This window comes from Triticum aestivum, chromosome 7B (genome assembly GCF_018294505.1).
Source record: "Triticum aestivum cultivar Chinese Spring chromosome 7B, IWGSC CS RefSeq v2.1, whole genome shotgun sequence".
Taxonomy (NCBI): Eukaryota; Viridiplantae; Streptophyta; class Magnoliopsida; order Poales; family Poaceae; genus Triticum; species Triticum aestivum.
The window spans coordinates 471,785,201-471,800,257 of NC_057813.1; positions in this window are offsets into that span (position 1 = coordinate 471,785,201).

Genomic DNA, 15,057 nt, shown 5'->3' on the forward strand with positions numbered 1-15,057 from the left:
TGAACGCTTCCGCTTAGCGATCTACAAGGGTATGTAGATGCACTCTCCTTCCCCTCGTTTCTGGTTTCTCCATAAATAGATCTTGGTGACACGTAGGAAAATTTTGAATTTCTGCTATGTTCCCCAACAGTGGCATCATGAGCTAGGTCTATTGCGTAGATTCTTTGCACGAGTAGAACACAAAGTAGTTATGGGCGTTGATTTTGTTCAATATGCTTACCGTTACTAGTCCAATCTTGTTTCGACGGTATTGTGGGATGAAGCGGCCCGGACCGACCTTACACGTACACTTACGTGAGACAGGTTCCACCGACTGACATGCACTTGGTGCATAAGGTGGCTAGCGGGTGCCAGTCTCTCCCACTTTAGTCGGAACGGATTCGATGAAAAGGGTCCTTATGAAGGGTAAATAGCAATTGGCATATCACGTTGTGGTTTTGCATAGGTAAGAAACATTCTTGCTAGAAACCCATAGTAGCCACGTAAAACATGCAAACAACAATTAGAGGATGTCTAACTTGTTTTTGCAGGGTATGCTATGTGATGTGATATGGCCAAGAAGAATGTGATGAATGATATGTGATGTATGAGATTGATCATGTTCTTGTAATAGGATTCACGACTTGCATGTCGATGAGTATGACAACCGGCAGGAGCCATAGGAGTTGTCTTTATTTATTGTATGACCTGCATGTCATTGAACAACGCCATGTAATTACTTTACTTTATAGCTAATCGGTAGCCATAGTAGTAGAAGTAATAAGTTGGCGAGACAACATCATGGAGACACGATGATGGAGATCATGATGATGGAGATCATGGTGTCATGCCGTTGACGATGATGATCATGGAGCCCCGAAGATGGAGATCAAAAGGAGAAATATGATATTGGCCATATCATGTCACTATTTGATTGCATGTGATGTTTATCATGTTTATGCATCTTATTTACTTAGAACGGCGGTAGTAAATAAGATGATCCCTCATTAAAATTTCAAGAAAGTGTTCCCCCTAACTGTGCACCATTGCGAAAGTTCGTCGTTTCGAAGCACCACGTGATGATCGGGTGTGATAGATTCTTACGTTCACATACAACGGGTGTAAGCCAGATTTACACACGCGAAACACTTAGGTTGACTTGACGAGCCTAGCATGTACAGACATGGCCTCGGAACACAAGAGACCGAAAGGTCGAGCATGAGTCGTATAGTAGATACGATCAACATGAAGATGTTCACCGATGATGACTAGTCCGTCTCACGTGATGATCGGACACGGCCTAGTTGACTCGGATCATGTAATCACTTAGATGACTAGAGGGATGTCTATCTGAGTGGGAGTTCATAAGATGAACTTAATTATCCTGAACATAGTCAAAAGATCTTTGCAAATTATGTCGTAAGCTCGCATTTTAGTTCTACCGTTTTAGATATGTTCCTAGAGAAAATATAGTTGAAAGTTGACAGTAGCGATTATGCGGATAGTAGAAAGCTTATGTCCTTAATGCACCGCTCAGTGTGCTGAACCCCAAACGTCGTTTGTGGATGTTGCGAACATCGGACATACACGTTTTGATAACTACGTGATAGTTCAGTTAAACGGTTTAGAGTTGAGGCACCAAAGACGTTTTCGAAACATCGCGGAACATATGAGATGTTTCGAGGGCTGAAATTAGGATTTCAGGCTTGTGCCCACGTCAAGAGTTATAAGACCTTCGACGATTTTCTTAGCCGGCAAACTAAGGGAGAAAAGCTCAATCGTTGAGCTTGTGCTCAGATTGTCTGAGTGCAACAATCACTTGAATCGAGTGGGAGTTGATCTTCCAGATGAGATAGTGATGTTTCTCCAAAGTCATTGCCACCAAGCTGCTAGAGCTTCGTAATGAACTATAACATATCAGGGATAGATATGATGATCCTTGAGATATTCGCGATGTTTGACACCGTGAAAGTAGAAATCAAGAAGGAGCATCAATTGTTGATGGTTGGTGAAACCACTAGTTTCAAGAAGGGCAAGGGCAAGAAGGGATACTTCATGAAATGACAAATCAGCTGCTGCTCTAGTGAAGAAACCCAAGGTTGAACCCAAACCCGAGACTAAGTGCTTCTATAATAAGGGGAACAGCCACTGGAGCAGCATTACCCTAGATACTTGGTAGATGAGAAGGCTGGCAAGGTTGATAGAAGTATATTGGATATACATTATGTTAATGTGTACTTTACTAGTACTCCTAGTAGCACTAGGGTATTAAGATACTGGTTCGGTTGCTAAGTGTTAGTAACTCGAAATAAAAGGCTACGGAATAAACGGAGACTAGCTAAAGGTGAGCTGACGATATGTGTTGGAAGTGTTTCCAAGTTTGATGTGATCAAACATCGCACGCTCCCTCTACCATCAAGATTAGTATTAAACCTGAATAATTTGGTGTTTGTGTTGAGCATAGACATGATTGGATTATGTCTATCGCAATATGGTTATTCATTTAAGGAGAATAATGATTACTCTATTATTTGAATAATACCTTCAATGGTATTGCACCTAATAGGAATGGTTTATTGAATCTCGATCGTAGTGATACACATTTTCATGCCAAAAGATATAAGATAGTAATGATAGTACCACTTACTTGTGGCACTGCCATGTAAGTCATATTGGTGTAAAACGCATGAAGAAGCTCCATGTTGATGGATCTTTGGACTCACTTGTTTTGAAAAGTTTGAGACATGCGAACCATGTCTATTGGTGTATACGCATGAAGAAACTCCATGCAGATGGATCGTTTGGACTCACTTGATTTTGAATCACTTGAGATATGCAAATCATACCACATGGGCAAGATGACTGAAAAGCCTCATTTTCAGTAAGATGGAACAAGATAGCAACTTGTTGGAAGTAATACATTTTGATGTGTGCAGTCCAATAAGTGTTAAGGCACGCAGTGGATATCGTTATGTTCTTACTTCACTGATGATTTGAGTAGATACTAAGTATATTTACTTGATGAAACACAAGTCTGAATTATTGAATGGTTCAAGTAATTTCAGAGTGAAGTTGAAGATCATCGTGACAAGAGGATAAAATGTCTATGATATGATCATAGAGATGAGTATCTGAGTTACGAGCTTTGGCACGCAATTAAGACATTGTGGATATTGTTTCACAATTAATACCGCCTGGAACACCATAGTGTGATGGTGTGTCCGAACATCATAGTTGCACCCTATTGGATATGGTGCGTACCATGATGTCTCTTATCAAATTACCACTATCGTTCATGGGTTAGACATTAGAGACAACCACATTCACTTTAAATAGGGCACCACGTAATTCCGTTGAGATGACACCGTATGAACTATGGTTTAGAGAAACCTAAGCTGTCATTTCTTAATGGTTTGGGGCTGCGACGCTTATGTGAAAAAGTTTCAGGTTGATAAGCTCGAACCCAAAGCGGATAAAATGCATCTTCATAGGACACCCAAAACAGTTGGGTATACCTCCTAATTCAGATCCGAAAGCAATAGGGATTGTTTCTTGAATCGGGTCCTTTCTCGAGGAAAGGTTTGTCTCGAGAATTGAGTGGGAGGATGGTGGAGACTTGATGAGGTTATTGAACCGTCACTTCAACTAGTGTGTAGCAGGGCACAGGAAGTTGTTCCTATGGCGCCTACACCAATTGAAGTAGAAGCTTATGATAGTGATCATGAAGTTTTGGATCAAGTCACTACCGTACCTCGTAGGGTGACAAGGATGTGTACTACTTCAGAGTGGTGCAGTAATCCTGTCTTGAAGGTCATGTTGCTAGACAACAATGAACCTACGAGCTATGGAGAAGCGATGGTGGGCCCAAATTCCGACAAATGGTTAGAAGCCATGAAATCCGAGATAGGATCCATGTATCATAACAAAGCATGGACTTTGGTGGACTTGCTCGATGATCGGCAAGCCATTGAGATAAATGGATCTTTAAGAAGAAGACGGACGTGGACGGTAATGTCACCGTCTATGAAGCTCGACTTGTGGCGAAGAGTTTTTCACAAGTTCAAGGAGTTGACTACGATGAGATTTTCTCATCCGTAGCGATGCTTAAGTCCGTCGGAATCATGTTAGCATTAGCTGCATTTATGAAATCTGGCAGATGGATGTCAAAACGAGTTTCCTTACCAGTTTTCGTAAGGAAAGGTTGTATGTGATACAATCAGAAAGGTTTTGTCGATCCTAAGGATGCTAAAAGGTATGCTAGCTCCAGCGATCCTTCCATGGACTGGAGTAAGCATCTTGGAGTTGGAATATGCACTTTGATAAGATGATCAAAGATTTTGGGTTTATACAAAGTTTATGAGAAACTTGTATTTCCAAAGAAGTGAGTGGGAGCACTATAGAATTTCTGATGAGTATATGTTGTTGACATATTGATGATCAGAAATGATGTAGAATTTCTGGAAAGCATATAGGGTTATTTGAAAAGTGTTTTTCAATGGAAAGCCTGGATTAAGCTACTTGAACATTGAGCATCAAGATCTATAAGGATAGATCAAAAATGCTTAATAGTACTTTCAAATGAGCACATACCTTGACATGATCTTGAAGGTGTTCAAGATGGATCAGTCAAAGAAGGAGTTCTTGCCTGAGTTGTAAGGTATGAAGTTAAGAGTTAAAGCTCGACCACGGCAGAAGAGAGAGGAAGGACGAAGGTCGTCCCCTATGCTTTAGACGTAGGCTCTATAGTATGCTATGCTGTGTACCGCACCGGAAGTGTGCCTTGCCATGAGTCAGTCAAGGGGTACAAGAATGATCCAGGAATGGATCATTGGACAGCGGTCAAAATTGTCCTTGGAGTAAATAAGGACATGTTTCTCGATTATGGAGGTGATAAAGAGTTCGGTGTAAAGGGTTACGTCGATGCAAGCTTTAACACCTATCCGAATGACTCTGAGTAGCAAACCGGATACGTATAGTGGAGCAACCATTTGGAATAGCTCCAAGTGGAGCGTAGAAGCAGCATTTACAATATGACTTAGAGATTTGCGAAGTACATATGGATCTGAATGTTGCAGACCCGTTGACTAAAACTTCTCTTACAAGCAAAACATGATCAAACCCAAGAACTCATTGAGACTTAATCACATGGTGATGTGAACTAGTTTAAGACACTAGTAAACTCTTTGAATGTTGGTCACATGGCGATGTGACCTATCAGTGTTGATCACATGGCGATGTGAACTAGATTATTGACTCTAGTGCAAGTGGGAGACTGTTGGAGATATGCCCTAGAGGCAATAATAAATTAGTTATTATTATATTTCCTTGTTCATGATAATCGTTTATTATCCATGCTATAATTGTATTGAAAGGAAACTCAGATACATGTGTGGATACATAGACAACACCATGTCCCTAGTAAGCCTCTGTTGACTAGCTCGTTGATCAATAGATGGTTACGGTTTCCTAACCATGGACATTGGATGTCGTTGATAACGGGATCACATCATTAGCAGAATGATGTAATGGACAAGACCCAATCCTAAGCCTAGCACAAAGATCGTAGTTCGTATGCTAAAGCTTTTCTAATGTCAAGTATCATTTCCTTAGACCATGAGATTATGAAACTCCCGGATACCGTAGGAATGCTTTGGGTGTACCAAATGTCACAACGTAACTGGGTGGCTATAAAGGTGCACTACAGGTATCTCCGAAAGTGTCTGTTGGGTTGGCACGAATCGAGACTGGGATTTCTCACTCCGTGTGACGGAGAGGTATCTCTGGGCCCACTCGGTAGGACATCATCATAATGTGCACAATGTGATCAAAGAGTTGATCGTGGGATGATGTGTTACGGAACGAGTAAAGAGATTTGCGGGTAACGAGATTGAACAAGGTATCGGTATACCGACGATCGAATCTCGGGCAAGTATAATACCGCTAGACAAAGGGAATTGAATACGGGATTGATTGAATCCTCGACATCGTGGTTCATCCGATGAGATCATCGTGGAACATGTGGGAGCCAACATGGGTATCCAGATCCCGCTGTTGGTTATTGACCGAAGAACGTCTCGGTCATGTCTGCATGATTCCCGAACCCGTAGGGTCTACACACTTAAGGTTCGATGACGCTAGGGTTATAAAGGAAGTTTGTATGTGGTTACCGAATGTTGTTCGGAGTCCCGGATGAGATCCCGGACGTCACGAGGAGTTCCGGAATGGTCCGGAGGTAAAGAATTATATATGGGAAGTCCTGTTTTGGTCACCGGAAAAGTTTTGGGTTTTATCGGTAATGTATCGGGACCACCGGGAGGGTCCCGGGGGTCCACCAAGTGGGGCCACCATCCTCGGAGGGCTGCATGGGCCAAGTGTGGGAGGGGACCAGCCCCAGGTGGGCTGGTGCGCCCCCCCCCAAGAGGCCCATGCGCCAAGAGATAAGGGAAAGGGAGAGTCCTAAAGGGGGAAGGCACCTCCTAGGTGCCTTAGGGAGGATGGACTCCTCCCTGGCCGCACCCTTCCTTGGAGGAAGGGCCAAGGCTGCGCCCCCCTCTCCCTTGCCCCTATATATAGTGGAGGGGAGGGAGGGCAGCCACACGTGAGTCCCTGGCGCCTCCCTCCCTCCCGTGACACCTCCTCCTCTCCCGTAGGTGCTTGGCGAAGCCCTGCAGGATTGCCACGCTCCTCCACCACCACCACGCCGTTGTGCTGCTGCTGGATGGAGTCTTCCTCAACCTCTCCCTCTCTCCTTGCTGGATCAAGGCATGGGAGACGTCACCGGGCTGTACGTGTGTTGAACGCGGAGGTGCCGTCCGTTCGGCACTAGGATCTCCGGTGATTTGGATCACGACGAGTACGACTCCTTCAACCCCGTTCTCTTGAACGCTTCCGCTTAGCGATCTACAAGGGTATGTAGATGCACTCTCCTTCCCTTCGTTGCTGGTTTCTCCATAGATAGGTCTTGGTGACACGTAGGAAAATTTTGAATTTCTGCTACGTTCCCCAACAAATGATAGTGCAACTTATTTGTGGAACTGCCGTTTAGGTCATATCGGTATAAAGCGCATGAAGAAACTCCATGCTGATGGGCTTTTGGAATCACTTGATTATGAATCACTTGGTGCTTGCGAACTGTGCCTCATGGGCAAGATGATTAAAACTCCGTTCTCCGGAACAATGGAACGAGCCACTGACTTATTGGAGATAATACATACCGATGTATGTGGTCCAATGAGTGTTGAGGCTCATGGCGGGTACCGTTATTTTCTTACCTTTATAGATGATTTGAGCATATGTGGTTATATCTACTTAATGAAGCATAAGTTTGAAACATTTGAAAAGTTCAAAGAATTTCAGAGTGAAGTGGAAAATCATCATAACAAGAAAATAAAGTTTCTACGATCTGATCGTGGAGGTGAATATTTGAGTTACGAGTTTGGTATTCATTTGAAACAATGTGAAATAGTTTCACAACTTATGCCACCTGGAACACCACATCGAAATGGTGTGTCCGAACATCGTAACCGTACTTTATTGGATATGGTGCGATCTGTGATGTCTCTTACTGATTTACCGCTATCGTTTTGGGGTTATGCTTTAGAGACTGTTGCATTCACTTTAAACAGGGCACCATCAAAATCCGTTGAGATGACGCCTTATGAACTATGGTTTGGCAAGAAACCAAAGTTGTCATTTCTTAAAGTTTGGGGCTGCGATGCTTATGTGAAAAGGCTTAACCTGATAAGCTCGAACCCAAATCAGAGAAGTGCGTCTTCATAGGATATCCAAAGGAAACTATAGGGTACACCTTCTATCACATGTCCGAAGGCAAAATATGCGTTGCTAAGAATGGATCCTTTCTAGAGAAGGAGTTTCTCTCGAAAGAAGTGAGTGGGAGGAAAGTAGAACTTGATGAGGTAATTATACCTTCTCCCGAATTGGAAAGTAGTTTATCACAGAAATCAGTTCTATTGTTTGCTACACCAATTAATGAGGAAGCTAATGATGATGATCATGAAACTTCAGGTCAAGTTACTACAGAACCTCGTAGGTCTTCCAGAGTACAGTCCGCACCAGAGTGGTATGGTAACCCTGTTCTGGAAGTCATGTTACTAGACCATGGTGAACCTGCAAACTAAGAGGAAGCGATGATAAGCCCAATTCCGCGAAATGGCTTGAGGCCAAGAAATCTGAGACGGGATCCATGTATGAGAACAAAGTGTGGACTTTGGTGGATTTTCCCGATGATCGACAAGCCATAGAAAATAAATGGATCTTCAATAAGAAGACCGACGCTGATGGTAATGTTACTATCTACAAAGCTTGACTTGTTGCAAAAGGTTTTCGACAAGTTCAAGGAGTTGACTACGATGAGACTTTCTCACCCGTAGTGATGCTTAAGTCTATCCGAATCATGTTAGCAATTGCCTCATTTTATGATTATGAAATTTGCCAAATGAATGTAAAAACTGCATTCCTGAATGGATTTCTGGAAGAAGAGTTGTATATGATGCAACCAGAAGGTTTTGTCGATCCAAAGGGTGCTAACAAAGTGTGCAAGCTCCAACGATCCATATATGGACTAGTGCAAGCCTCTCGGAGTTGGAATAAACGTTTTGATAGTGTGATCAAAGCATATGGTTTTATACAGACTTTTGGAGAATCTTGTATTTACAAGAAAGTGAGTGGGAGCTTTGTAGCATTTCTAATATTATATGTGGATGCCATATTGTTGATTGGAAATGATATAGAATTTCTGGATAGCATAAAGGGATACTTGAATAAAAGTTTTTCTATGAAAGACCTCGGTGAAGCTGCTTACATATTGGGCATCAAGATCTATAGAGATAGATCAAGACATTTAATTGGACTTTCACAAAGCACATACCTTGATAAAGTTTTGAAAAAGTTGAAAATGGATCAGTCAAAGAAAGGCTTCTTGCATGTGTTACAAGGTGTGAAATTGAGTCAGACTCAATGCCCGACCACTGCAGAAGATAAAGAGAAAATGGAACCCATTCCCTATGCTTCAGCCATAGGTTCTATCATGTATACAATGTTGTGTACCAGACCTGATGTGTGCCTTGCTATAAGTATAGCAGGGAGGTACCAAAATAATCCCGGAGTGGAGCACTGGACAACGGTCAAGAACATCCTGAAATACCTAAAAAGGACTAAGGATATGTTTCTCATTTATGGAGGTGACAAAGAGCTCGTCGTAAACGGTTACGTCGATGCAAGCTTTGACACTGATCCGGATGACTCTAAGTCACAATCCGGATACGTATTTTTATTGAATGGTGGAGCTGCCAGTTGGTGCAGTTCCAAGCAAAGCATTGTGGCGGGCTCTACGTGTGAAGCGGAGTACATAGCTACTTCAGAAGAAGCAAATGAAGGAGTCTGGATGAAGGAGTTCATATCCGATCTAGGTGTCATACCTAGTGCATCGGGTCCAATGAAAATCTTTTGTGATAATACTGGTGCAACTGCCTTGACAAAGGAATCCAGATTTCACAAGAGAACCAAGCACATCAAGAGACGCTTCAATTCCATCTGTCATCAAGTGTCGAAAGGGGACATAGAGATTTGCAAGGTACATACGGATCTGAATGTTGCAGGTCCGTTGACTAAACCTCTTCCACAAGCAAAACATGATCAGCACCAAAACTCCATGGGTGTTAGAATCACTACTTTGTAATTTAGATTAATGACTCTAGTGCAAGTGGGAGACTAAGGAAAATATGCCCTAGAGGCAATAATAAAATTATTATTTATTTCCTTATTTCGTGATAAATGTTTACTATTCATGCTAGAATTTTATTAACCGGAAATTTAGTACATGTGTGAATACATAGACAAAACATAAGTGTCCCTAGTATGCCTCTACTTGACTAGCTCGTTTATCAAAGATGGTTATGTTTCCTAACAATAGACATGTGTTGTCATTTGATGAACAGGATCATATCATTAGGAGAATGATGTGATGGACAAGACCCATTCGTTAGCTTAGCATTATGATTGTTACAGTTTCATTGCTACTGCTTTATTCATGACTTATACATGTTTCTCAGACTACGAGATTATGCAACGCCCGAATACCAGAGGAACACTTTGTGTGCTATCAAACGTCACAACGTAAATGGGTGATTATAAAGATGCTCTACAGGTGTCTTCGAAGGTATTTGTTGGGTTGGCATAGATCGAGATTAGAATTTGTGACTCCATGTTTCGGAGAGGTATCTCTGGGCCCTCTCGATAATGCTCATCATTATAAGCCTTGCAAGCAATGTGACTAATGAGTTAGTTACAGTATGAAGTATTACGGAACGAGTAAAGAGACTTGCCAGTAACGAGATTGAACTAGGTATGATGATACCGACGATCAAATCTCGGGCATGTAACATACCGATGACAAAGGGAACAATGTATGTTGTTATGCAGTTTGACCGATAAAGATCTTCCTATAATATGTAGTAGCCAATATGAGCATCCAGGTTCCACTAATGGTTATTGACCGGAGATGTGTCTCGGTCATGTCTACATAGGTCTCGAACCCGTAGGGTCCGCACGCTTAACGTTCGATGACGATTTGTATTATGAGTTATGTGTTTTCATGACCGAAGTTTGTTAGGAGTCCCGGATGAGATCACGGACGTTACGAGGAGTCTCGAAATGGTCGAGACATAAAGATTGATATATTGGACCATGTTATTCGGACACCGGAAGTGTTCCGGATAGTTTCGGTTAAAAACGGAGTGCCGGAGGGGTTGCCGGAACCCCCCGGGGGAACTAATGGGCCACCATGGGCCTTATTGGAGAGAGAGGAGGGCCGCCAGGGCAGGCCGCGCCCCCCCCCCCTTAGCAGTATGAATTGGACAAGGGAAGGGGGCACCCCCTTTCCTACTCCCTCTCTCTCTCTCCTTCCTTCCCTCTCTTCCTTGTGGAGGAATCCTACTAGGACTAGTAGTCCTAGTAGGACTCCCTCTCCTTGGGCGCGCCCATAGGGCCGGCCGGCCTCCCCCTCCCTCCTTTATATACATGGGCATCAGGGCACCCTAGAACACACAAGTTTCTCTTAACCGTGTGTGGTGCCCCCTCCACAGTTACACACCTTGATCATATCACCGTAGTACTTAGGCGAAGCCCCGCGCCGGTAACATCATCATCATCGTTGCTACGCCGTCGTGCTGACGGAACTCACCCTCGTCCTCAACTGGATCAAGAGCATGAGGGACGTCATCGAGCTGAATGTGTGCTGAATGCGGAGGTGTCGTACGTTCGGTACTTGGATCGGTTGGATCGCGAAGAAGTTCGACTACATCAACCGCATTACTAAATGCTTCCACTTTCGGTCTATGAGGGTACGTGGACACACTCTCCCCTCTCGTTGCTATGCATCTCCTAGATAGATCTTGCGTGATCATAGGATTTTTTTTTGAAATTACTGTGTTTCTCAACAACCCCGTGTCGGCTTCCCGCTGTCCGTCCATGCCACCGCTACATCAAGGTGTTCGACGACTTGCCCAAAGATAATTTCCCCCAAATCTGTTCCGGTAGATTTATTCTAACATCTCATAGATTCATGTAGATGACAAAGACTTCATATTTTGTGTAGATGAATCTGATAATAGAGTTTTTCATTTTATGATCCAGATTGGCGCTTTGAGTCCGAGAGTGAAATCATGGATGCCGAAGGGGATGCGGTAATATTGATGGTTACCGAATGGATAGCAGCAACCGATGAGGAAGCGTGCGGGGTCGCAGAGTCATGCACCATTTCACTGGTACATGATTTTGATAGTGCACATAACTTGAAATACATACTCTGCCTTTTTCAACATATGTCTGGTTTGAAAATTAATTTTCACAAAAGTGAATTGTTTTTGTTGGTGGAGCTGTTAATAAGAAACATGAATATATTCTTAGATTTTTACTTTTCTAGTAGGTGACCTTCCTATGAAATATTTAGGCCTTCCTATTGATAAAAAAAGAATTGGAAATAAACACTGAAAACCTCCTGAAGAGAAAATGGAGAAAAAATGTGGTACTTGGCAAGGAAGATTGCTAGCTAGTGCTGGGAGAATCACCTTGATTCAATCTTCTTTGACTGGTATACCTTATTATATGATGTCCTTTTATGGGCTGCCTGTTGGGGTTAATAGGAGAATTGATTGCTTTAGGGCTAGATTGTTATGGCAAGAGAAAAGAAAAAAAATCATTTTGTTAAATGTCCTGAGGTTTGTAAATCTAAAGACATGGGTGGGCTAGGCATTCCGAACTTAGCTCTTATGAATATAGCTTTACTATGCAAGTGGTGGTGGAAATTATGCAACACAGAAGGATTGTGGCAGGAGGTGTTGAAAGGGAAATACATTAAGAATACTTATATCACTAGTGTTAGACACAAGGTGGGAGACTCACAATTCTGGAGTGACCTTCTGAAGCACAAAGAATTTTTATCTTCTCTATGTGTAGATTTAATGTGGGAAATGGGGGAAATACTAGATTCTGGGAGGGCTGGTGGATAGAACCAAAATCTTTGAAAGACAGCTATCCCAGATTATATAATATTTGTTTTACGAAAATAATTCAGTTGCTGTAATGTTGAGGGGGGCGGGGGTGAGCAATATCTAGTCTAGGAGGTCTTTGTTTGGGGTGTCTTTGGAACTCTGGACTCACATCAGAGAGGCTTGTGAGAGTGTGGCTCTTATTGATCGAAAAGACTTAGTTAGCTAGACTATGATGAGCAATGGAAATATACTGTTAAATCATGCTACACTTACATGATTTAGACTGGGATTAAGTATCCACATAAGTTTTTGTGGAAAGTTAAAATGCCTCCTAGGGTCAAAGTTTTCTTATGACTGGTGTTGAGAGGTAGTATTCTCACCAAAGACAATCTTATAAAAAGAGTGTTTCATGGAGACAGCAAGTGCTCCTTTTGTGGGAGAGAGGAAGATATTAATCATCTTTTTCCATTGTTCTATTGCTAGGATGTTATGGATGGTCATGAAATGTCCGTTTGGTATGTTTGATATTCCCAACAACAACAAAAACTTATTTGGTGATTGGATTGGAAAATTTGAGAAAAATGATAGGGATCTTATGACAGTAGGAATTTCTGCTATCTTCGGGACTTTGTGGAAACTTATAAATAAAGATGTCTTTGACAATAGCAGGATTGTTGATCCTTGCTTTCCAGTTAATTTGATTATTAAATACTTACATGATTGGAATGTGTTGTAGAAAAACCAAGGAAAAATAAGGCGAATGACGGCGGGCGTAAGGCAGGTTGAGTAGGTTGCGAGGGAGATCTTCAAAGCAGCGCATGGTTGGAGAATAGGGGTGCCGAGGAAGGTGGCTCCGTGATTTTAGTCGTGCTGAAGCTGACAAATGAAGACGATGCCACTCTCTACAATAACCTACTTTCTTCCTGTCTTTTGCTTATCGTTTCGGTCATGTAATAAGAAGATTTGATATTGCAGTGGTCCTTTAGTGTCTGTGGATATCTGGGCTAATAGCCTCAGTCGTCTTCAGGTTAGTGTCCGTCTGGCACTTTTGCTGGGGAAAGACCTGTTCTATGTGAGCTGCTAGGAGGGAGGGAGGGATGGTTCCTTCTCTTGTAGTATCGCTAGCTTTGTCTAGTAGTTACCTCATTCTTGTGTACTTCTCTTAAGATACCATGGTTTCTTTTATATGGAAATTGGAGAGAGGGCTCTCTTTTAAAAAAAATCACAGGTATAGAATCAAAGGCCACAAAAGCTCATGTGTGACTACTTTATGTCGGGTCGCACTTGTTCCGATGAAGCTTCCTCATGACCGAACAGTTGTTCCGTCAAAATGCCGATGACATGGAAGGCAATGAACCTTTCTTCGAGCAATGGAGAAATGACGCTGGTCTCGTGAGGTTTTCTCTTATCACAAGGAGACCACGACACTTCAGATGATGGCATATGGTGTTCCTAGCATACAGATGTATCAAATGAGTATCTTTGAATAGTCGAAGACACAATCATAAAATGCGCGAAAGTGTTTGCCAAAACTGTAATGCAGGTTTATGGAGAGTACTATTTACGAGTACCCAATGTGGAGGACATGACCAAGCTTCTAGCAAGGAATGAAGCGGAAAAGTTGGCGTAAGATGCTAGGGAGTGTTGAGTATATGCACCTCAAAGGATGATACACTCGACTAGAGGGGGTGAATAGAAGACTACAAATTTCAATCTTGATTGTGAATTTTAGGGAAACATATGTGACTAGGTGAACACAACATATATTATGAGCAAGCTTAAAGCTAAATATGGTAGGAAACAATCTAATTAGCAAGTCCACAAACATACAAAGCAAAACAAAGTGCGGGAAAGGACTAACCAAATGTGAGACGATGACGCGGATTTTATCCCCAAGTTCACTCTTCCTTGGGGAAGAGCTAATCTCTGTTAGACCGGTGTCGGAGCCAAAGCTTGCGGAACGCCAAGGAAGGCTCAGTGTATTCTCCTTGAGTCACCCCAAATGGATGAACCTTGAATCACTCGGGATTGTTCTTGAAGGCAACCACCACACCTTTACATACGTCTCCGGAGCACACCACAAGCAAGGCGGCTTCGGGAGGAACCCCTAACCGCCTAGGAGTCCAAGATCCAAGAGTAACAAGTCAATGGTGAACAAATCTCAAGGGGAACACGAATTGGTTTGGTCAAGTTGTAGATCGGGTCTTGCTCCCTCAATCCCCAAAGTGTCAACAAGTTTGGGTGGAGGGATTGAGAGTAATGAGAAATTAGGAGTGTAGAAATGGTGGAGCTCAACAAGACATGAGGGTTAGGGTTGGAGGTGGAAGAAGACCTCCTTTAATAGTGTTCTTGACTAAGTGTCCATTTTTGCCTGTTGGACCCCGTGTGGACGGGCTAAGCCAACACTGTGCGCACAGGGTGTCCAAGGCGAAACCATCACCCCATGCGCACAGGGTGATCAGTAACTTTCCAGACACCTCGTGTGCACGGGGTGCCACGAAACTCTCTGGACACCACACCTTTACATACAGGGGGTCCAAGAAGTTACTGACCACCCCGTGCGCACGGG